At 40.2% G+C, this 25,795-nt stretch overlaps 1 long non-coding RNA gene across 5 annotated transcripts in view; it reads left to right on the forward strand.

Annotated features, from left to right (window-relative positions):
* Positions 1-25,795, forward strand: part of LOC133258319 (uncharacterized) — a 594,951-nt gene that overhangs the window by 453,517 nt on the left and 115,639 nt on the right. For 2 of the 5 annotated variants that reach the window (XR_009739932.1, XR_009739927.1), the window contains one exon: positions 15,837-16,133. The exons of 2 other annotated variants lie outside the window; for them this stretch is intronic. This is a non-coding gene — a long non-coding RNA (uncharacterized LOC133258319). Of the gene's footprint in view, positions 1-1,454; positions 1,501-15,836; positions 16,134-25,795 lie in introns of those variants that run through there. One more of the 5 variants, XR_009739931.1, reaches the window with a different exon arrangement.

Genomic DNA, 25,795 nt, shown 5'->3' on the forward strand with positions numbered 1-25,795 from the left:
GTGTGTCCTGCCTGCATATGACAATGAGGCCCTTGGAAGGCGGTGCAAAAGTTTCCAAGGTCATCTGCAGTGTTGCTGCTGGTATCTTGGGGAGACAGCAACATGCATTGGTCATGAACTTGGACTCTGCGGCCGGGTTACCTGAATTTGCATCCAATCTTCCTTGCTTACTCACTGTGTAAGTGTACGGGAATTACTTAACATTCCTGTACCTCATTTTCCTCAATTGAAAAATGGGGATAATAATAGAATAGAGTTGTTCCGAAGATAGCTGAATTCATATAGGAAGTGCTTAGAACAGTGCCTGCCAAACAAGAAGCACTCAGTAAAACATGCTATGGTTATTTTTATTTTTTCCTTAAGGATGACAGAAAGATAAAAATGCCTGGTTCCTGATGGGAAGCCTTGCATCATCTACTGCTGTTTCTGGAAACAGCAAGGTTGCGTGGCCCCCCAGGTTTTAGAATCGAAAGGAGGGAAGTCTGCTGATGATGTAATGCCGCTGGTAGACAGAGGGGACCCTTGTCGTTTTAACATCCTTATTCTCTCTATGCTTTGATGGTCTTTATTTTCATTTGATTTCAATTCCTCACAATATCTTTCGCTCTCAGTATTGAATTGAGTTTTGACATGGTTATTGTTAGGCCGCTGTCCCCGGAGGCAGCTGCATAGTAACAGCATCAGCGCACCTTCCCCATCTCTTTCTTCTTCCTTCAGCCTTAGGTACTGGCTCCTTGCTCCATCCCTAATTTCTTTTTAGCAAGCAGGCACTCTCCCCTGCTGCTCCAGAGTGGTATTCTGCTCTGACAGCCAGTCTCACCATTTTGTCCAAATCCTTCATTTAAAAACTCACCTCATCCAAGAGACCTTTCCAGAATGAAAATGGTCTCTTACAGACAGCAAGTGACTGACTGGAAAACCACCATGTACTTCAGACCCTCCTCTTCTTATGCTCTCTCTGTGGAGTTTCCCAGGTCAAATTTTGCCCATGTTTCTGCATCTTTTCCCACTTTCCTTGTAATCTTTCAATTTCTCACTAATTGTTTATCTGTAATCATATAGATTCTTATTTTTAACTGCATTATATTTACCTGAATTTTCCATATGATGAACTTGATTTCTGGGGAGAGGGTATCCATTTTCCTGTTAGGAAACTAAAAACACCGGACCAACTATATTATTTTAATCAGTGTTTCTCATCATGGCCATAGTTACTCTGTGAATATCCTCTTACTTCTCTCAATGAATCAGCTATTTATTGAATGCCTTGTTCTTATTATTCTATTGCATTTAAGTTCAGTTTGATCAGCTTAATTGAAAAGAAAAGGCATGGAGTATTAAAAGATGATATTTTTGAGCAAGGGAGATGACCAATTATATATCTTATTTTTATTCTTTTGCAAACTAGAAGGTAGACTTTATCTAACATTGTGCTGATTATGTTTTATAAATAGATTTGCATGAAAACATAAAACCCAAACCAGGTTGATTTCCATAAAGGTGAGTTCTATCTTAGAATATGCTTTCTGTCTCACACAGACTATGGTTCCCTAGCTCTAGCCCTGTCCCTACAGAAGGAGAATCCTTTAGGACCTAGTTGTAATTGCAAAGAGTCAGCAGTGTAAACTGACTTTTCTAGCTACATAAAACTGTTGTAAAAATCAGCAGAGCAATACTCTCTCGGAAAACAAATGACAAAGAAATCACAGGGGCTAAAAGGTATGTGCTATGATAAATTGAATAACCATTTCAAAGGAACTTTTTTTTTTTTTTTTTGCAAGGTGGGAGGGGGGGCAAATCATATTTTTTTTCCATAGCCTCGCCAGTTTTCTTGAGAAATATTTCCTGGTTTGAGTGTTTGGTAACTATTACATTATTGTGTGATGGGTATAAGATGTTCTGGGACCCCTTCTGCTATACTTTTTCCTTAAATTATTGTTAATCTTTTGCTTTTAGCTGGTTACAATGGTTAAATTCATAATGGCTTTTCATTTTGACAAACATGTTTAATTTTCCATAAAGGTAAATGTACAGAACAGTTCCCTCTGACTCTCCTCTCAAAATTCCCTCTCACATTCCCTCTCAGAATTCCCTGTCACTTTCTCTCATGGCTTCCCAGGTGGCTCAGTGGTAAAGAATCCACCTGGCAATGCAGGAAACTCTGGTTCGATCCCTGGGTCCTCAAGATTCCTGGAGAAGGAAATGGCAACACACTCCAGTATTCCTGCCTGAGAAATCCTATGAACAGAGGAGCCTGGCAGGCTATATATAGTACATGGGGGGTCCTAAAAGAGTCAGAAACCAGTTAGCTACTAAACAATAACAAAACTGCTTCAGTCAAAAATCCTTCACACCGTTACTCATTCAGAATTCCCTCTTGCACTCCCTCACTCAAAATACCTCTCATCCTCTTTATCTCAGAATTCCCTCACTCATAAATCCCTCACACCATCTCAAGCTCAAAGTTGCCTACCAACCTCCTTCTTTCAGAAATCCATCTCACCTTCCTAGTCTCAAAATTCCAATAAACATCCCGTTCTCTCATAATTCCCTCTGACACTCCTCTCAGAATTCTCTCATATTCCCCTGCATCCTAAGAATTTCCTCATACTCTTTGACTGTCAGAATTCCATCTGAATCTCTTTCTTTCAGAATTCCCTCTGACTCTCCTAATATGAGAAATCTCTCATCCTTTTTCTCTCAGAATTCCATCTCACCCTCCTTGTCTCAGAATTCCCTTACAATATCCTTCTCTCAGATCATATCATTCTTCCCTCAGAGATCTCACTCACCTTAGTGCTTTCAGAATTCCATTTTCAATCAAGAATGCCTCTAATTTTGTTATCTCATAAACTGCATATACACTACATCTCTCAGAATTCTCTTGAACATTCTGTTTTTCTAAGAATTCTTTTAGGTTCCACATGGTTCTCAGAATTCACTCAGAAACGTCCATCTTTCTGTCAGAATTCTCTCAGAAATGTCCGTCTTTCTGTCAGAATTCTCTCAGAAAAGTCCGATTTCCTGTCAGAAACCTTCATCTTTCAGTCAGAAACGTCATCTTTCTGTCAGAATTCTACCAGAAACGTCTGTCTTTCTATCAAAATATTCGTCTTTCCCTCAGAAACATCATTTTTCCTGTCAGAATTCCCTCAGAAATGTCCGACTTTCTGTCAGAATCGTCCATCTTTCTGTCACAAACATCCATTCGTTTTGTCAGAAACACCCATCTTTCTGTCAGAAACCTCTCAGAAACGTCTGGTTTTCTGTTAGAAACGCCCATCTTTCTGTCAGAATTGTCTCAGAAACGTCCGTCTTTCTGTCAGTAATGTCTGTCTTTCTGTCAGAATTCTCTCAGAAAAGTCTAACTTCCTGTCAGAAACGTCCATCTTTGAGTCATAAATGTCATCTTTCTGTCAAAATTCTCTCAGAAACGTCTGTCTTCCTATCAATGCGTCCATCTTTCACTCAGAAACGTCGTTTTTCTGTCAGCATTCTCTCAGAAACATCCAAACGTCCATCTTTCTGTCACAAACGTCCTTCTTTTTGTCAGAAACACCTGTCTTTCTGTCAGAAACATCTGTCTTTCTGTCCGAAACATCTGTTTTTGTCAGAAATCTCTCAGAAACATCTGTCTTTCTGTCAGAAATATCTAGCTGTCAGAATTCTCTCAGAAATGTCAGTCTTTCTGTCAGAGACATCTGTTTTTAATATACCTTGCTTATTTTGCTCTGTGAAAAATTATGAACTCAACAATTTTGGAAATGAACACTTCTCTGAGAAGTAGAAACCATAAATTGCTGGTTCAGGAGGACATAAGTTTAAGGACCTGAAAAATAGGGCAATGGGTTATAGAGGCACTGCTATTGCAGCTGTCTCTTCCTTGAATGCAATCTGCATCAATATTGCATGTGCTATTTTTCTCTTTCTATTTCACTTACTTTTTGAAGTACCTTTGCAGTGACCTAGTACCCTAGTTACCGTGTTCTCCTGAAGACATTCTCCAGAGACCTGGGCTGCCTCTTTTAAGTGCTTTCTCAGTTAGTTGAACTCTTGGAACTTAGGACATGCCTCCAAAAATGATCCTAGGCCTCTCAGAGACAGTGGTTCAAAACACACAAGTTCTTCTCTTAAGGTGCTATACTGCTACTTAGAAGAAGGAGAACCCACTGTGTTCTATAATTAGATATTTTCCCTTATTTCAGCAGAGAGAGAGAGATGAGGGAGACAAAGAGAGAAATGATGTAGGGAAGTAGTAGATACAGGTTTTCTTTTTTTGCTGTCTTTATTTACACTCTCTACCAGTCAATGGCAGCTGTTATATGTGTAAAAGCAGCAGTGTTAAAACACATGAAAAACAACATAATGTGGTATGATTTAAGTTGCTAAATATGAAATGAATGTCATGTGTTTGCATGGCTGGTTCAAAGGATGTACTATATTGGTTTATATATAAAGACACTGATATTCAGAGAACTCATTTATGGTAAAGACTTGCTCTGCCTTTAAAATATTTTAAACTTACCTTGTTAGGTTTTTATATTATGTAGACATCTAAAGGGGGGAAAATGGTACCAAAAAAATAATCAACAGAGTGCTCCCAGATAATTTTTTTACACGTTTTATGATTACTTGAGAATGTTGTTCTTTTCTTAAAATTTCCTGTAGTAACCTACCCTAACAAACCACTTCAGTATTCTTGCCTTGAGAACCCCATGAACAGTATGAAAAGGCAAAAAGATATGACACTGAAAGATGAACTCCTCAGGTCGGTAGGTGCCCAATATGCTACTGGAGATCAGTGGAGAAATAACTCCAGAAAGAATGAAGAGACAGAGCTAAAGCAAAAAACAAAAAACAAAAAAAAAAACCCAGTTGTGGATGTGAATTGTGGTGGAAGTAAAGTCTAATGCTGTAAATAGCAATATTGCATAGGAACCTGGAATGTTACATCCATGAATCAAGGCAAATTGAAAGTGGTCAAACAGGAGATGGCAAGAGTGAACATCAACATTTTAGGAATCAGTGGACCAAAATGGACTGGAATGGGTGAATTTAACTCAGATAACCATTATATCTACTACTGTGGGCAAGAATCTCTTAGAAGAAATGGAGTAGCCGTCACAGTCAACAAAAGAGTCCGAAATGCAGTACTTGGATGCAATCTCAAAAACAACAAAATGATCTCTGTTTGTTTCCAAGGCAAACATTCAATATCACAGTAACCCAAGTCTATACCCTGCCCAGTTATGCTGAAGAACTTGAACGATTCTATGAAGATTACAAGATCTTCTAGAGCTAACGTCCAAAAAAGATGTCCTTTTCATTATAGGGGACTGGAATGCAAAAGTAGGAAGTCAAGAAATACCTGGAATAACAGGAAAATTTGGCCTTGGAGTACAGAATGAAGTAGGGCAAAGGCTAATAGAGTTTTGCCAAGAAAACACACTGGTCATAGCAAACACCGTCTTCCCACAACACAAGAGAAGACTCTACACATGGACATCACCAGATGGTCAATACCAAAATCAGATTGATTATATTCTTTGCAGCCAAAGATGGAGAAGCTCTATACAGTCAGCAAAAACAAGATCAGGAGATGACTGTGGCTCAGATCATGAACTCCTTATTGCCAAATTCAGACTGAAATTGAAGAAAGTAGAGAAAACCACTAGACCATTTAGGTATGACCTAAATCAAATCACTTACAATTTATATAGAGGAAGTGACAAATAGACTCAAGGGATTAGATCTGATAGAGTGTCTGAAGAATTATGGACAGAGGTTCATGATATTCTATGGGAGGCATGATCAAGACCATCCCCAAGAAAAAGAAATGCAAAAAGGCAAAATGGTTGTCTGAGGAAGCCTTACAAATAGCTGTGAAAAGAAGAGAATCAAAAGACAAAGGAAAGAAAGAAAGATACACATTTGAATGCAGAGTTCCAAAGAGTAGCAAGGAGAGATAAAGAAAGCCTTCCTCAGTGATCAATGCAAAGAAATAGAGAAAAACAATAGAATGGGAAAGACTAGAGATCTCTTCAGGAAAATTAGAGATACTAAGGCAACATTTCATGCAAAGATGGGCACAATAAAGGATAGAAATGCTATGGATGTAACAGAACCAGAATATATTAAGAAGAGGTGGCAAGAATACACAGAGGAACTATACAAAAATGATCTTCGTGACCAAGTTAGCCACAATGGAATGATCACTCACAGACATCCTGGAATTCGAAGTCAAGCAGACTTTAGGAAGCATCACTATGAACAAAGCTAGTGGAGGTGATGGAATTCCAATTGAGCTATTTCAAATCCTAAAAGATGATGCTATGAAAGTGCTGCACTCAAAAGGCCAGAAAATATGGAAAACTCAGCAGTGGCCACAGGACTGGAAAAGGTCAGTTTTCATTCCAATCCCAAAGAAAGACAATGCCAAAGAATGTTCAAAATACCATAAAATTACCCTCATCTCACAGGCTAGCAATGTAATGCTCAAAATTCTCCAAGCCAGGCTTCAACGGGACATGAACAGTGAACTTCCAGATGTTCAAGCTGGTTTTAGAAAAGGCAGAGGGACCAGAGATCAAATTTCCAACATCTGCTGGATCATTGAAAAAGCAAGAGTTACAGAAAAACATCTACTTCTGCTTTATTGATTATGCCAACAGCCTTTGACTGTGTGGATCACAACAAACTGTGGAAAATTCTTCAAGAGATGGGAGTACCACACCACCTGACTTGCCTCCTGAAAAATCTGTATGCAGGTCAGGAAGCAACAGTTAGAACTGGACATGGAACGACAGACTGGTTCCAAATCGGGGAAGGAATGCGTCAAGGCTGTATATTGTCACCCTGCTTATTTAACTTATATGCAGAGAACATCATGAGAAATGCTGGACTGGATGAAGCACCAACTGGAATCAAGATTTCCAGGAGAAATATCAAATCATCAGATATGCAGATGACATCACCCTTATGGCAGAAAGTGAAGAAGAACTAAAGAGCCTCTTGATGAAAGTGAAAGAGGAGAGTGAAAAAGTTGGCTTAAAACTCAACATTCAGAAAACTAAGATCATGGCATTTGGTCCCACAAGGCAAATAGATGGGGAAACAATGGAAAAGGTGACAGACTTTATTTTTCTGGGGTCCAAAATCACTGCAGATGGTGACTACAGCCATGAAATTAAAAGATGCTTGCTCCTTGGAAGAAAAGTTATGACCAACCTAGACAGCATATTAAAAAGCAGAGACATTATTTTGCCAACAAAGGTCTGTCTAGCCAAAGCTTTTTTTTTCCAGTAGACATGTATAGATATGAGAGTTGGACTGTGAAGAAGGCTGAGTGCTGAAGAATTGATGCTTTTAAACTGTGGTATTGGAGAAGAGTCTTGTGAGTCCTTTGGACAGTAAGGAGATCCAACCAGTCCATCCTAAAGGAAATCCATTGAATAGTCATTGGAAGGACTGATGCTGAATCTGAAACTCCCATACTTTGGCCACCTGATGTGAAGACCTGACTCATTTGAAAAGACCCTGATGCTGGGAAAGATTGAAAGCGGGAGGAGAAGGGGATGACAGAGGATGGCATCACCGACTCAATGGACATGAGTTTGAGCGAGCTCCAGGAGTTGGTGATGGACAGGGAAGCCTGGCGTGCTGCAGTCCACGGGATCGCAAAGATTCAGACACGACTGAGCAACTGAAGTGACTGAACTGAACCCGCACTAGCAGGTTCTCTGATGTATTATAGAAGCTGAAAGTCTGGAAATTAGATTTTCAGACACATTGGAATAATGTGTGCAAGGGTTAGGCACATTTTCCTTTTTGGAATAGCAGCAGTTTGATGTTGTCAGAATACAAAGGATGTCTCAGGATTATGGAGCTTTGAAAGGAGGTATAATAGTCGCAGCACCAGGCACTATTTCAAGTGCCTCACGTGTACTAACTCACTTATTCCAAACAACAGTCCCCTTTTAACAGAGAAGGAAACTATGGCACAAGAAGATTAATTTCCTCAAGGTGCCATGTAGGAGATAATAGATGAGTTTTGTTTTATGGTGTCAGAGCCAGAAAATGCCTTTAAGATGACACAGAGTTTCCTCATTGAAGAAAATCTATAAAATTGTTCTGAAGCACGTAAGAGAAGACCCAAATAAATACTGACAATAACAGGTCTCTCAGTGAAAAGTCCTCAGACTGTAAATGTTAATTCTCCCTAAATTAATCCATAAATTCAATTTAATTCCAATCAAAACTCCTTCAGGATTTTAAATGACATTTTACAAGGCAATTATTGTATTGAATTGGATTTATCTGGAAGATAATTTTCATCTAGAAGATAAAATTCTCAAGTTTTGCCATGAGAATTTTTAAAGAAATTTGAATGGTGACTTTTACTATCAGATATTGAAAAATACTGTAGTGATGAAAGCGATGAAGCGTTAGTAATGCTGGTGCAGAAAAATGATAAAGGAAATAACCATGAAAAGTCCAAAATCAGTGTGCACATATGAACAATGAGGCATTTAAAAGAGTACTGGTGTATTTTTGAAAAATGATGTTGGGACAGGTTATTATCCATTTTGATAAAAATGAAGTTAGACACTTTTGCACACATCCAAAAATCCATATAGAATAAAATTGTGAATTTTTATTATGAAAACATTAGAATAGTTAAGAATCAAATAATTTAGCATGGAAGTAGAGACTTCTTGAGAATATATAAATCTCAGAATTTACAGAGGAAAAACTGGCAGGTTTGAACTGCCTACATTAAGAGGAAAAGCATTCTTGTATATCATTAATGACAACATAAACAACACAAACAACTTGAGAACAAAAATTCATAACAATGTCTGAATTAAAAAGCACCACCCAGATTTTAACTTGACCATGTCTCTCCAAGGACCCCTTGGGGCTGCCATACTGTCCACATCCAATCAGTCCAATCAGTTCACACATGCTCCTCTCTTCACAAACCTCCAATACCCTCTTCTTCCTCCACATCCTCGACTGATGACCTTTTTTCACTGAGAAAATGAAACTGGCCAGAATTGAACTTTCTTGTGCTCCCACTGAAACATCTGACAGCTACCAGCTCTGCACCAGAGATTTGCTTTGCTGCTTTGTTGTTGCTGTTTTTTTTAAACAATGGAAGAATGACCTGTGCTCCTCTCTGTGGCCAGAGTTTCCACCTGGCCTCTGGATCAGATGGTTTCTTAGCTCCTCAGGGTCCACTCTCTCTCCCACATCATTAATTTAGACTCTGTTGGCTCATTTCCACCACCAGAAATCATCCTAAAAAAAAAAAAAAAAAACCTTACAAAAATAAAATCTTCCTTTGTTTTACAACTTCCTCTGGCTACTACCTTATTTCTCTGTTCCTCTTTAAAGCAGAATTCCTCACTTGGCATGTACCTGTCTCCTCTTGCTGTTCTCTCTGGAGAGCAATTCATTTAGAATTGTGTCTCCCTTCACTAAAACCTCTCTTCTCAAAGTCACTAATGACCCTCACATTGCCAAATATGGTGCGTGCATGCCAAGTTCCTTCAGTTGTGTCTAACTCTTTGCAGTCCTATGGACTGTAGCCCGCCAGGCTCCTCTGTCCATGGGATTCTCCAGATAAGAATACTGGAGTGGATTGCCATGCCTTCCTCCATGGGATCTTCCAGACCCAAGTGAACTTGCATCTCCTGCGACACCTGCATTGCAGGCAGATTCTTTACCACTGAGCCACCAGGGAAGGCCAAATATGATACTTCTTCTAAATTCTCAGCTTCATCTATTTCTCTATCACTTAAGATCTGATCTTGGAATCTACTGCAGTTCCTGCCATATTCTATTAGTCAAAGCTGTAGTGGAATTCAACCCTATTTGAGGTCAGAACATGCGGGACTACTTGGGAATCATAGAGCTTCAAACAAGAATTAATAATTGCTAATTTTATGAGCATTTACTGTGTACTAGGCACCATTCTAAGTGTTTCCTTTGACTCCTGGGACCCCACATTCTCCTGGATTTTGTCTCACCCCACTGGTCACTTATTCTCAGGCTCCATGATGGATCCTCCTCTGTTCTTTTTACCCCATGGATACTGGAGCACCTTAAGACTTGGTCTTGGGCAGCTTCCTTCTCCTGCCCACACTGAATCCACAGAACTCCAAGCCTTTTAATAGCATCTGTACACTGCTGACTCATAGACTCATGTCATCTCCTTTCCCCGCTTGAATTCCAGACTCCTCCAGCCAGGGCCCAGGCAGCAGTGAGAAATTGAATAGGCTTCTCAAACGTAATGGATACAAGAGAAATTCCTTTCTTTTCCCTCCAGTCTTCTCCATCTCAGCAAAGGGCTCCACCACTTACCTAATGTTTAAGCCAAACACCCTATAAATTACCTTTTCTCTCTTTTCCCTCATATCCTGTATTCAAACCATCAGATGCTCTTGTCAGCCTTACATTCAAAATTCATTCCCAAGCTAGAATCAAGATTGCCAAGAGAGATATCAGCAGCAGCCACAGATATGCAGATGATACCGCTCTAATGGCAGAAAGCAAAGAGGAACTAAAGAGCCTCTTGAGAGTGAAAGAGGAGAGTGAAAAAGCTGGCTTAAAATTCAACATTCAAAAAACTAAGATCAGGGCATCTGGTCTTTTCACTTCGTGGCAAATAGAAGGGGGAAAAATGGAAACAGTGACACATTTCATTTTCTTGGGCTCCAAAATCACTTTAGACAGTGACTGCAGCCACAAAATTAGAAGACGCTTGCTCCCTGGAAGAAAAGCTATGACAAACCTAGACAGCATATTAAAAAGCAGAGACATCACTTAGCCAACAAAGGTCCACATAGTCAAAGCTATGATTTTTCCAGTAGTCATGTACGGGTGTGACAGTTGGACTCTAAAGAAGGCTGAGTGCCAAAGAATTGATGTTTTAAAACTGTGGTGCTAGAGAAGATTCTTGAGAGTTCCTTGGACAGCAAGAAAATCAAACCAGTCAATCCTGGTTCCTGAATATTCATTGGAAGGACTGATGCTGAAGCTGAAATTCCAATACTTTGGCCACCTGATACAAAGAGCCGACTCACTGGAAAAGACCCTAGTGCTGGGAAAGATTGAGGGCAGGAGGAGAAGGAGACGACAGAGGATGAGGTGGTTGGATGGCCTCACTGACTCAATGGAACCAACTCCGGGAGATAGTGAAGGACAGGGAAGCCTGGTGTGCCATAGTCCATGGGGTCACAAAGAGTCTGACATGACTCAGTGACTGAACATGTGTGCATGCATAATCTTACTGCATTCGGATTTACAGATGAGGAGACTGAGGCATAAAGCAATGAAGTAAGGGCACTTTAGAAAGACTAGGTATTTTCCCCAGCTCATCCAGTAGGTAAATAAGAGGTTGATCATAATTTGATCCCAATAATCTAGTTCCAAAGTCTGTGTTCTTAGTTTCTATCAGTAAAACCTCTCACGTTTACTATTATGATGGAAAGATTTGGGACAGAGAAAAAGACAACTAGATGTCAAAGGCTTCTGTATGTATGTAGCTGACAGCGTGAATTTAGTTTTCTTCAAAATTTCATGTTCCCAGATTTAAATAAAGGCCATGTAAATGCCAAAGTCTTTTTGTTTCAAAATCATCTCTCTTTCTCCTTTTCTTCTTCCCTTCTACCCCATCTCTCACTTCTTTCTTACAGTCTTCACACCACCTGAATATGTCCCACAAGTTTGCAACATTAAACTCTACAATTACGGCCATTGTCTAGTACCATAAGCACAATCCATTAGCAACTTTGGATATGAACACAGCCAATTTATTAAAGTAATCACTAAGCAGGTAATTTTTACTTTAAGAATGACAGTCTCTCCTTTTGCCCTTAGGTTTCACTACCCTCTTTTGGATTTAGAAAAGTGAAGAAAACATTTAAAATCCTCTTGTCAGTGCCTCCTGAAAAGAACTTTCCTTCCTCATATAACAAAGATATTTTTTCTTATGTTTATCATTGTCCTCCTCCAATAAAAAACAATTCCTGGTTATTTTTAGGTCTAAAAACCAAAAATTACCATAGATAAAATGAGAAGTGAAACTTCTATAGTAAATAGGAGATGGCAGCCTTCTTCAACCTAAGGAGATGGCATGAGAAAAGCCAGCATGAGTGGAAACATCAAGTGCGTGAGACAGGCTTGATCTTTCAATGTTCAGCTTATTTAGCTAAAGTCAGAGTCGTCACAGTCACCCACTGGTCTTTGCAGACACTCACAGTCTGGGTGGACTGTCACATAGGGATAAAGAGAAAAGAAGCAGCTTTACTGTTTGTATCAGGAAGTTGCACATTACTGTCAATTGAGAGAGAAAGTAAATTACTTTCAAATGCTGCCCCTGCAGCGTCAACTGGTGCAGGCTAAGCCCCTAGCAGCCCCCGCAGCGTCAGGCGCTGCTGCTGGGGGACATTTGCAAACACTGCCAGGGTGGGAGTACCTCACGGGAAGAGCTGGGCGAGAAAGTTTCCCTCAGGATAACTAAAGAAAAAATCAGAGGAGAGTGAAGCAAGCTAGTTTCCTGGTGGAGAATAATTGTAGCACCTTCTGTCACTCACTGCTAAAATAGTCCCATTATGTAAATACATGTCGCTTGCTCCCATCGATAGTTGCTTGTTTCAGGTTTTTTTCTCCAAATAGATTTGATATTTTCTAAACAGCAAGGATTGTAGCTTGTATTGTATTTCTTTTCTAGACACAACACTACTCCCTTTTGCCTGCTTTACCAGCCAGCACAGATATGAATTCTCTTATCCCCACTTCCTCTCCTTACTCCCTAAACATGAGGACAGATAGACCTCATCAAGAATAGACAGATAAGTACTCCTTGGGCATTGTTTAGTGAACAGATTTTCAGACTTGTTCTCCTGGTACTTCAGCATACTTTTGTCATATCTCTAACTAGAGAAGTTAAAACTAAAATGCAATTTCCAGAACTTACCATGTGGCATGCACGCATGTACATGTGCGCGCACGCACACACACAGAGGAGACAATAAAATCTTGAAATAATTCAACTCAATTTAAAGTTTTATTAAACCTTTAGTGCATGGTAGATATTGTGCTAGGTTTTGTGGATAACAGAGAACTGAGTAAGACTCACCCGTAAGGATCTACTCTCTGGTAAAGGAGACAGACAGGGACATAAATAACTTTTAAGGGGAGACAGACTGTAATAAATATGACCTGGAAGAATAAATAAAACATTATAAGAGTATCAACTATATCCATAATCACAGAGGTATTAAACCACTAGAGCTAGAGTTTAAGCTACATATATAGTTTCAATTAGACCATCCTTCTTTCCACACATAGACTTCAGCACAGCTCTGTTTGGTGATCTTTATTTCAAAATTACCTCTCTGTAATACAGTTTTCTAAGTTGATTTCATGTCTTTTGGTCTTTCTTGCTAAATTAGCACTTCTCTTTGCAAATATATATATTTTTGCTGTTAATTATTTGTTCTCCACGCCTCCCTCCAGGACTCTCTCTCCTTCTATAGTCTTTTACCTGTTTTCCTGTCCATTCTATTGTTGTCTTCTCTCCTTGTCACCTTTTCCCATATCTGCAATATTTCTCCAGACACAATGCTTTCTTTTCTTGTATTATTATCCTACTGGTAGGAGAATCAATTTTCTTTTGAAGGGAAAATATTGTCAGAAGGACAATAATTCCCCTCAAATAATCCCTTTAATTCTGGGTCATGCTGGATCTTGGAACAAGTGAGTGTCTTTCTTTGTAACTGTCCATGGCTCTATTAACAAAACTGCTGGTGTTTCTCTGAAGCATAAGCAGTTGAAAGAGGTAAGAGCACAGACATAAGCTAACACTTTGATTCAGCGCAAGGTTGGGATGTGGTATGTATGTCCTCTCTGATGGGTGGGTGAGCCTCTTCTGATGGGATAAACAGAGTGAATGCACTCAAGCCCCCGCTGTTTCAGGTGATGGTCTCTTGTATTTGTGCATTTGCTTAACACCTCATTCATATTCAGTATCTCACTGAACCCCAGCCCCAGGACTGTGATTCAGTGTGGTCCTGCCTCATCCCTTTTTCATAGGCAAAAAAGAGGCTAAAGTCCAGTAACATTAAGAGTCTGCATGTCCCTGAGCAGCTGGTATAGGAGCCCTTTTTTTTTTTCCCCAAATTCAGTGCTCTACTTCAAAACTAGCTTCTCACCCCTGGTGCCAACATGCAGCACATAAGGGCATCACATGGTAATTGCTTGACACTCACTTGATAAAAACTTGATCTCACTCTCTAAAATGCTCATGATTGTAGAGAACCACTTAGGAATTAAATGTAACTGTTTTTTCCCATTTCCTCTTTTAAAACATGCTCTGCTGGTTTCGATTAGGCCGAAAATATTATAACTGTGGTTTAGCTTGTAGTAGTGATGCTTCACCAACCAAGCGTGAGATGGAAGTTCAAGAAACATCACTGGAGAAAAGGGAGCTCTCCTCATTAATAAAAGCAATTAGTGTGGCCCCAGCTGAGCAGCCAACTCGCCCAGGGGTGTTCTCGCGCACTGCAGGCGTCTGAGTGCAGTCTGTTAACTGGGCAAACCACTCTTGGCAGGAAGCTAAATATTGTCATTGATTTTAATTGTTCTTTCCACTTTACAACTCCTGATTCACAGCCGATTGTGCTTAAGGAGAGTTTGTTCTCTGGAGAGAACTTCCACTGTGTCTGGCCCTCTGAGACAACCAAAGTAGTCTGCATTTTGAAAAATCAAAGTAGGACAAATGCTTTCTGTAAATAGCAGAGCAAAAAACTTCTGTGCTCAGTGACTAATTTTGAGGGAATCGTGCCTGCAGGGAGTCATAGGTGGACACAATAGTCAAACCATTGAATCTAAGTCCCAGAACAGAAAGCCCAGTGTAGGTGGGGAAGATTAGGAGGTTCCGTGACAGTATGGATAGGATTCCCCCAGTCACTGGGGACAAAGGAACTTACATGGTTTGGAGGACTTCCAGAATTTCCTGGCGCTGGCAAAACTTCACCACTGCTAAGGAGAGGAAGGTTCTCTCAGATATCAAAAGCAGACACACTCCGTTTCTTTGTTTAATTATGAGTTCATTGTAAATACATATGGGAATGCAAAAGGAGGGAAAATTATCCTGTCTGCCATAAATCCAGTCCTCTGAGCAACTGGAACACAGTCTTTGCCATCCAGAACACAGCAGTAGCTCTAGTTAGCCTGAATGAGCGCTGGTGACTGAATGGCCACCCCAGTTGCTTAGAACTCAGCTCTCCTCTCCCTGATGGGTATTTTGTCTCTGCTAATGAATACATAACCTTTATTTTTCTTTTTTCTAATTATTTAATTCAGTTTCTACTTTACTTTTGCTTTTTACTGCTGCCATCTCCATGCAGCTGTAGTGGGTGGTTACCACTTTTTGACTGTTCAGCCTCTCACCACTGCCTTCCTTCCTAATGACACCAAATCCTCCTCAGAAGGAATTCTCCATCATCCCATCAGATGGAGGTCTCCATCTCTATCAGTCTTGGTGGAGACAAGGCCTCACTTCCACTGCAATAATTAAGGGATCCTGAATTTCTCTCTTCCTTCTAGAACTCTTCTAGTTCTCAGAAAGAACTATCTTAGATTTTGCCAATATGATCATTTCTTCTAAAACTTCAAATCTTGAGTGAATGATGTAAGAATTTGAAAATGACAAGAGGGATTATTCATTTCAGCAACAGTAGCATGTACAGAACATGGTGATTCTGTGCATGACCTTGGCTCCTGTGATTTTGCTGACTTTCTGCATTTTCTGTACATCTCTCATACAGGAGACCCTCACAGATACTGCAGATTTGGGTCTGGATCATCACAATGAAGTGAATATCGCAATAAAGCAAGTCACATGAATTTTTCTTTTGTTTCCCAGTGCATATAAAAGTTATATTTACACTGTAGTGCAGTCTGTTAGGTGTTCAATGGCATTACGTCTATAAAAACAATGTACATGCTTTAATTTTAAAATTAGTGCTGTTGGGAAAATGCCTGATTTGCCACATACCTTCAATTTGTAAAAAGAAAAAAATTTTATTGCAAAGTACAATAAAATAAAGAGCAATAAAATGAGGTATGCCTGTATTTTTTGTGTTTCTTAGAGATTTCTTTCCAGTAAATTTCCTTTTCTTGTGAAACATTAGAATGTAAGCACTGGGATATTTTTCTGCTTGTTCAGTATAAGTATTTAGTGCATCAAGCATTGTCTGACCCAGAGTGAGTGTTCAATGGCTATGCATTAAATAAATAAATGAAAGAATGAAATATCAATTACTGTTGCTTGCAACCAAGTTTCTATAATGCAATGTAGGAAGAGGAACTCAAGCAGAGCCCAGTGGTCTTTCTGAATTAAGACAGACTGTGGAACTCAAGGACGCTTATGTTCCTAGAATGTATGGGATAGAATATCGAAGGGAAGAAAGCTGTACACAGGGAAGACTACTAAGATCTGTAGGGCATGTCCTTGAAGCTCTGAGCACAAGCTTATCTATGTATGCATGAGATGAATCTCTATAAGGTAGAGAAAAGAAGCTGCCAAAGCTATAGGTTGAATAATACCCTAAGTTAACACAGATATTTTTCCCCCTGCAGCCAGACTGGAGAGACCTCATACTACCTGGGGAATTTGGTAGAGTCCTTGGAAAGTTCTTGCCTTAGCAATGGACTCACTTGTACCTGACATAAAGGCTGCTCTGGGACCATCCTAACAAAGCTTCAAAGAAAACCTTAAAGTCATTACATTGACTTGATGGTAACTTTAGTTTCTGCCAGAAATTAAACATTGTTTAAATGAATACCACAAAATTCACTATAAAACAACATAAATTTCACAATGTCTAGCATTTAAAAATTATCAGGCATGAAATAAAGCAGGAAAATATGACCTAGAAACAGTAGGAAAAAATAATAATGGAATGGTGTAATTAGCAAATATGGTTTTAATACTGAAAATACTAATTACAAATGAAAAGTGAAAGTTAAAGTTTGCTCAGTCATGTCTGACTCTTTGTGACTGCATGGACTATACAGTCCATGGAATTCTCCAGGCCAGAATATTGGGTAGCCTTTCCCTTCTCCAGGGGATCTTCCCAACACAGGGATCAAACCCAGGTCTCCTGCATTGCAGGCGGATTCTTTACCAGCTGAGCCACCAGGGAAGCCCAAGCATATAATTACAAATATATGCTCAATAATGTAAAGAAAAATGTGAATATGATGATAAGAAAAACTGAAGATTTTCAAAAGACCCACATGAAACGTTTAAAGATTTAACTGAAGTATATAAACTGAAAAGTGCACTAGGAGCAATTAAGAGCTGATTAGATATTGCAAAGAAATGATCAGTGGATCTGAAGATGAAGCAATAATCATCCAAAATGAAGCAGCACAGTGGAAAAAATGAATAGACTTATTTCATTGTCAATCTGACAAATGTCCAAGTGGATGAGAGAGAGAAAGAGGGAGAAACACTTGAAGAGAAAACAGGTAAAAACTTGCAAAATTTAGTGTAAATTATAAACCCATATTATGAAGAGCTTTATAAATTAAAAAAATAAGGAAAAATCACACCAAAGCACATTATTATCAAAGCTTTAAAAAGCACTGATAAAGAGAAAATATTTAAAGCAACCAGGAATACGTGGTACTACATACAGAAAAAACAAAGAAAAGTTTTACAGCAGATTTCTCATCAGAAATTGTGTTATCCTGACTGTACAGTAATGTCCTCTGAGTTGAAATACATTATTAAACTGACAGTTCTACATCTAATAAAGATGACTTTGAAATAGAAGTGATAAATCAAGTCCGTTCTAGACAAACAAAAGATGAGATAATTTATTGCCAAAAGTCTTGGTTTGTAAGAAATGTAAAGCAAAAATGTTAAGCAAAGTTCTTAAGGCTGAAACAAAATGTTACTAGGTAGAAATCTAAATCAACATGATAAAAGGAAGAGCATCAGAAATAAAAACTAAACTCTGATGTTTACCTCACACAATATAGAAATATTAACTCCAAATGGATCATTGTCCTAAATATAACAATTACAAATATCAAACATTTAGAAGAAAACATAGATACTTGTTATCTTTCTTAGAATATTAAAAGTATAAACTATAAAACAAATAATTCATAAATTGGCCTGCATCAAAATTGAAACCTTTGCTTTTTTAACGTAACTGTTAAGAAAAGACAGATGAAAGAGAAAATATTTGCAAACTTTATATCTGATAAAGGACTTATATCCTAAATACACAAATATATCTTAAAATTCAATAATTTTAAAAAACAACTGAACAAAAATGGGCAAACCCATTTGAGCACCAATAAAAGAGCATATGAAAAGGTATTCAACACCATTACTCATTCAGTTCAGTTCAGTTCAGTCACTCAGTCGTGTCCAACTCTTTGCGATCCCACGAACTGCAACACGCTTGGCCTCCCTGTCCATCACCAACTCCCAGAGTTTACTCAGACTCATCTCCATTAAGTCAGTGATGCCATCTAACCATCTCATCCTCTGTCGTCCCCTTCTCCTCTCACCCTCAATCTTTCCCAGCATCAGAGTCTTTTCAAATGAGTCAGCTCTTCGCATCAGGTGGCCAAAGTATTGGAGTTTCAGCTTCAACGTCAGTCCTTCCAATGAACATTCAGGACTGATTTCCTTTAGGATGGACTGGTTGGATCTCCTTGCAGTCCAAGGGTCTCTTAAGAGTCTTCTCCAACACCACAATTCAAAAGCATCAATTCTTCGGCCCTCAGCTTTCTTTCTGGTCCAACTCCCACATCCATACATGACTACTGGATAAGTCGTTACTCATTAAGGCAACGCAAATTAAAACCACAACATGATAAAACTACATATCCATTAGAATAGGTAGAATTTTCTTTTTTAAATGGCAATGTCAAGTGCCGATGAAGCACAATTAGAACTCCCATACATTGTTAGTGGAGATTCAAAACGGCACTATCACTCTGGAAATCAGGTTTAACAATTTCTTATAAAGTTAACCATATCCTTACTCTATCACCCAGCAATTTCAGTCCAGATATTTACCTGAGAGAAATGAAGACTTATGTCCACATAAGATTTGTACACTAATGTTCATAGCTGCTTTATTTATAACAATTCAAAATTGGAAACCAGGGCTTCCCTGGCAGTCCAGTGGTTAAGAACCTGCCTTGCAATGCAGTGCAAGGGGACACCGGTTCAATGCCTGGTCCGGGAAGATCCCACATGCTGCTGGGCAGCTAGGCCCTTGGGCCACAGCTGTTGAGCCTGCGCTCTAGAGCCTCAACTACTGAGCCCACGTGTGGCAGCTACTGAAGCCCATGTGCCTAGAGCCTGTGCTCCACACCAAGAGAAACCCCACAGTGAGAAGCCCGCATATCACATCTAGAGAGTACCTCCCTCTCTTCACAACTAAAAAAGCCCCACACACAGCAATGAAGACCCTGTGCAGTCGATAATGAATAAATAAAAATAAATTAAAAAAATTGGAAACCACCTAAATGTCCATCAATAATTGAATGTATAAATAATTTGTGGTATATCCTTTCAGCAATAAAAAAAGGAACAATCTATAGCTGTGCTGAAATACACAAATGAATATTAAAATTGTTATTTTGAGGAAAAGAAATCAAACACAAGACTGTTTAATGCTTAATTCTTTCACTCAACATAATTATATATATGAACTATATATGTATATAGTATAATATATGATGGTATTTTGTTATGGAAGCCCAAGAAACTAATACAAAAGACTCCATGTGTTTGTTAAAACTTGTGAAACTACATTTAAAATAGAGGATGATTATTGTTGAGGCAGTCCAAGTGCAGGTTGGAAAAGAATTTCCAGACAACATTTCAGAAGGGGATGAGTTTATTAATAACAAAGAGCAGAGAGAATATGGACACTGCAAGTGTAGCGGGTCACCCTCTTGACAGATGCAGAGAGAGTCGATGCTTTCATGGGTTAGTAGCCAATTTCTATAGCCTCAAGGCAAAGAAAGTTCCTGCTGAAAGGCTGGCATTAGGTGATTGCTTAGGGTGCTATAAGGACATCTTTGCCTAATTTGGAGTCAGGAAGGCTGTTGTTGATGATCAGGGTTGGGGGGAAATGGGGATCGGCAACAGTTACAAAGTGATTCAGTCAGCTTCGGAGGTGACCTTGGTTCTGGACTCTGCTTCTGTGGCCTTGGTATAAGGTCTCATACCTGTGGCCTTGCGGCAGGACTCAACCAGTATTCTATGTAAGTTGTATCTCAGTAGACCTGATTAAAAGCAAGGCCATAAAAGGATAGGGGTGCTGGAATGAATCTGTAGTAAATGCCTAACTATATCCCCAGGAAGTTCAAGATGAGCTTCTTTTTCCAAAAGCTTGAATTTGAGAAGTGTTCTCTGTTGGCTGAGTGACATATGACTCCTAATTGCAGTGGAGAGAAGGAAGACAGTGGAAGGATTTTCAGGAGCAGAGGTTATGCAGTTGCCCCTTACTTTCTCCGTGACTGGCAGCAGAGCTGAGGGGACAATTTGAGTCTTCTGACCTCCTAGGAATTTTGGTGGTGGTTACTTGTTCATAGGATCCCTGGGGCATAGAAAGATAACTAGCCCTCTAAGGCCTTCCCTGACTTATCAAATAAAAGTAACAAAGGTATATTTTTGAAATAAGCCAGCCTAACAGAGATTGACAACCTCTCAATGTACAAATTCAATCTTTAAACTGAATTGGAAGCTGTGTACCCCTGAGCATGGACTTTGTGACCTCAAGGGTCATGTTGTAGCATATACTAGTCCTTAATCCCTTTTTATGTCCAAATACTTTTCCACTGTATGCATATATCATATCTGATTATCCATAATCAGTTGATAGTCATATAGTTCACCTTTTGGCTATTATGATTAATGCTGCCAGGGACATTTGTTAAGCAGCAGAAAGCAGTGACAGCAGTCATCATTTGACATAACTGGTGTTCCAATCTTCTCTTCCAAATGGAACCTCGACCTGCCTTTTGAAATAATCTTCCACTGTGTGTGATCATTGAGAGAGGCAGCAGCCAACCCCTGCTGCAAAGGCTTTAGGGGCCAGCCTATACGGTTCTGTACCCGGGCAGCCAAGGAGTGAGCATCTGATGTAGAGTCAGTCCACTACTCAATGATGTAAGAGATGACTGGAAGTCACTTCATGGCTGCTACAGCACAACATCTCAGAGACACTTGCTTCCTGCTGCTTGACTCTTCTGGGGCTCTAGCTGTCTGTCTTCCAGAGATCTTTGGGTTTTGCCTGGTCACTAGTCTCCAGTCAATCCTGGAGGCCCAGGACCCTTCCAATAAACCCTTTTTGCTTGGGAGATTCAGTTATTTTTGTTTTATTAAAGCTATGTATGTATATTACTTTGTACAGTACTCTGCTCTGTGTCATTTTCTTTATGGTTCTGCGTGCAAACTCCTTAAGAGGCAGGATATGACTGAGCGGGCCAGCCGCCATCCTAGGATCGTCCAAGGAAGATTCAGGTGGGCAGATAAGACACGATACTCCAGAATTCAAACTAATTGCAAGTATAGACATTTTGTTTTACAGCCAAGCACCCAACGTAGTCCAACCCATTTCTTTGGAGAGTCTCACACCATCAAATGTAATAACCTACAAGGACTTTTATGAGAAGGTGGCTCATGAGTAAGGATGCTTCAACGGGGGGCCTGGAACATCTCAGAAAGGGGCAGTGTAAATAGCATGTATTTCATGTGGCTTCATCAGTGTAATACAGAAAGCTCCAAGGATTTATCTTTCTATGCCAGTGAATTCCAGCTGTTATAAGACCCTCACATGGTGACCCTTGAGAGCTTTTGCAAATACACATGGGGAGAATCCCAGTTAAAGTTCAGTCCTCTCTTTGCTCAGCTCTCTAACCATTATGACTTGTCTGCAGTTTACAGAGCTCAGGTTCCAACCCAGGGGCTGTAGGTCACTGCTCCCTGATTTTTTAGGGCAATGCACAAAGGTAAGAATTGTATTGTCTGGCCTGAAAAGGAATTCATGGGTTTTGAGAGGACAGCAAATGAGGTCATTGTGAACTAGAACTTAGGTGTTGAGAAAAACAGGCCCACCGAATGTTAATTGCTGCTGGTGATTATTGCAATGTGTTGGGTATTTTGCTTTTTTCCCAAAGTGCAGGCTCAATGTGTGATGACAAATATTGGTGAAGCCCTTTTACTTTAATTGTGATTCTGGAGTCTAGACTCCCTTGCCTGCTGCTAGCTGCCATTCACCCTCATTACAGGTTTTGCAAATTAGACAGTCACTCTGTGGGTATCTACTATAAGGTGCACGAAGCAAATGCTGCTTGGGAAAGAATATATTATTAAACCTACAGGGTAAGCTGTTACAGGCACCGTGCCTCTAACCTGCTGTCTCCATCTCCTCTGCCTCCTGTGAAGATTGCAGACTGCTCCGAATGTTAAAAACAGAGAAACTGAATTCCAATATTCATATCTCAGCATAACAGGAATAAAATGCTCATAGGCAATTTGTCAGTGTTTATTAACTATGACCTAGAAAAATGCAACTGTGGCAGTGTCTTCTCACATGTGTGTGACAGGATGGGATTTTTTTCCCCACCCTCTTCTTTTCTAATGCCAGCCCTGTCTGTCTGGTAAAACAGAGCAAAAGCGAACCTGCCAGCACGATGATACTGAGGAAGTTGGTCAATGTCAATGGGGAAAACTCCTCTTGCTATGTTTTCTTGGGAAAAAAACTAAAGATTGCCCCTGTCAGCAAGTCCTGGGCCATGAGGAGACCAACCCAACAGATCCCTGTAGGAAACTGGGAAGAACTGGTTAGCAGAAAATTAGGGCCCTGAAAGCAGGAGAACAGCTTAAACGACCAAGAGCACTGCCAATGGAGAAGAAAGAAGAGCAGAGAGGAAACCCACAGGGCCTTCTGGGGTCACTGTGTGGGCTTCCAGGTGACTCCACCCAAAACCAACAATAAAACAAAACAACCAACCACGAGATAATTTTACCCCTGCTTCTGTACTAGATATGTATCCTTGAGGGTTTCCTTTCAGTAAGGGAGGGTATTTACATGGTTTCAAGACATTATGGGCTTCCCTGGTGGCTCAAATGGTAAAGAGTCTGCCTGCAACACGGGAAACCCAGGTTCAACACCCAGGTCTGGAAGATCCCCTGGAAAAGGGAATAGCTACCCACTCCAGTATTCTTACCTGGAGGATCCCATGCTCTAAGGAGCTTGGCAGGCTACAAGGCCATCGGGTTGCAAACTGTCAAACATGACTAGCAATTAAGACTTTCACTTTTATGGCATTATGGAAATAACTAAAGGGTGACCTGGGTTATGTCATGTTTTGTCAATATCCTACTAGGGAATCTGAATACAATTTATATTGTAACAGAGCCCTGGGAGAGCAGCACAGTACCCATGTTCTTGGTAGTTCTCTCATGTTGCAAAGAAAACAGGCAAGGCACCATTGGGTTACCTCTCAGTGAGTGGAGACATCATGATTTAAAAGAGGAAAGGACACACCCTCAGCAGTTGCCCAGCCAGGCAGCCCAGAGAACTGGAACACTGCTTACCGTCGTCCAGGATACAACTGGGGCTCAAGAGGTTAAATGGTCTTTCTGCGTCCCCACTGCAATTCCTATAGTTGTTTCCTCAGAAGGGAGTTTTGTTGCTTTTTTTCTAGAGCCACATGGTGATGCTGCAACTTTTATTTTTAGTTTCCACTGCTTATGTTGCTCCTGACTTTGGTGGAGTAAGTGGAATGATGAGACCAGAATCAGAATATATTACAACAGTATGTGTGTGTGCTCAGTCGCTCAGTCATGTCTGACTTTCTGCAACCCCATGGACTGTAGCCTGTCAGATTCCTCTATCCATGGAATTTTCCAGGCAGGAATACTGGAGTGGCCTGCCATTTCCTCCTTCAGGGGATCTTCCTGACTCATGGATCCAACCCACGTCTCCTGTGTCTCCTGCATTGGCAGGTGGATTCTTTACCACTGAGCCACCCGGGAAGCCCACATAACAGCAGTACTTCTATAAAAGCTGATGAACGAACTTATGTAGAGACTGAGGAAGGGAGGATGCAGACAGGCCTCCTTCCTGTTCCCCTGCCAGCCTGATCTGGCTCTCTCCCCATCCTCTCTCCTCTGCCTCACTCAATATTGCACACGGAACCCATCCTGAACCTGATGTCAAAGTCAGGGAGTTATTTGACTTTTTCTAACAAAATCACACCCACAAAGGAAACTTTGAGCCATTTCATTTAATTCTCATAAAACTCAGTTAATTAGATGTAATTATTATTTCACATCACAAATTAGGAAAATGAAACTGAGCAAGATTAAGTAATTTGTCCAAGATCATAGGATGGAGAGTTGCAGAATGAAATTCAGAGTTTCAAAGTCAACTCTGATACACTGATGGCTATTGTTTAGTCACTAAGTCTTGTCCGACTCCTTGGGATCCCATGGACTATCACCTGCCAGGCTCCTCTGTCCATGGGATTTCCCAGCCAAGAATACTGGAGTGGGTAGCCATTTCCCTCTCCAGGGGATCTTCCCAATCCAAGGATCTAACCTGTGTCTTTTGGCGTCTCCTCTATTGGCAGGCGGCTTCTTTACCACTGCTCTACCCAGGAAGCCCACGTATTAGGTATAAAGGATATTACAAAGTATGTGTTTGTGTATAATTTTAGCCTTTGTCTGCAATGCATGAAGCAATCATAGATTTTTCCACAATTACTTGTAGACTTCTTAGTTTAGTAAAAAGGATCAAACATGTTACAATATAGGCCTAGAATCTCAAACATGAGAAGATTAGATTTTTTTCATCTTTTTTGTAAGCATATGAAATGAAAGTGTTAGTCACTCAGCCGTGTCCGACTCTTTGTGACCTCATGGACTATAGCATACCACCAGGCTCCTCTGTCCATGGGATTTCCCAGGCAAGCATACTGGAGTGGGCCGCCATTTCCTTCTCCAGGGGATCTTCCCAACCCCGGGGTTGAACCTGGGTCTCCTGCGTTGCAGGCCAACCCTTCACAGCCTGAGGCACCAGGGAAGCCCTATATGCAAGCATATATACGGGGCATCTAAGGTGACATGGGCACTGTGCCAGGCACAGAGGATGCACGCATGAAGCCTGTGTCATTCTTATCCTCAAGTGTCATCCATCAAAGGGACAGGTGAGTCTGACTCAGCGTTCACTTCTCAGGGCAATGGTCAGGACCCTAAATGGAGTTGGCTGCCATAGCTGTACCCACCACTGATATCTTTAGGACTCAGCACTTCATAGCCATTCTGAGCCCTATTCTTTGCACTGTCGTGTCCCTTGGAGATATAGTGCAGAAAGAATTGTTTGGGGGCAAGTTCTTTGAACCAATTTATCCAAGAAGCCAGGACTAACAGTGAGCCCATCTCAGAACTGAAAATAGGGGCATTAATTCAGAAGGAATGAGGAGAAAGAGAACGTAGGAATGTGTATGTGGTTTTTTTTTTTTTTTTTTCTGTTCATATGCAGGGATAATTACAGAATAGGTCAAGACTTAAAGAAAAATGTGTCTGAAAGATCTCAGTGCATCTTCACGCATGAGTTTAACATAACAGCCACATATATGACTGTCCTGTTTTCATTTAAACAATTTAGAATTTCAAAGACAAAAATATCAATTTGTCTAAATAAAAAGGAGTGGGAAGATTTGACATATGCTTGTC

This window comes from Bos javanicus, chromosome 12 (assembly GCF_032452875.1).
Source record: "Bos javanicus breed banteng chromosome 12, ARS-OSU_banteng_1.0, whole genome shotgun sequence".
NCBI classification, from domain to species: domain Eukaryota; kingdom Metazoa; phylum Chordata; class Mammalia; order Artiodactyla; family Bovidae; genus Bos; species Bos javanicus.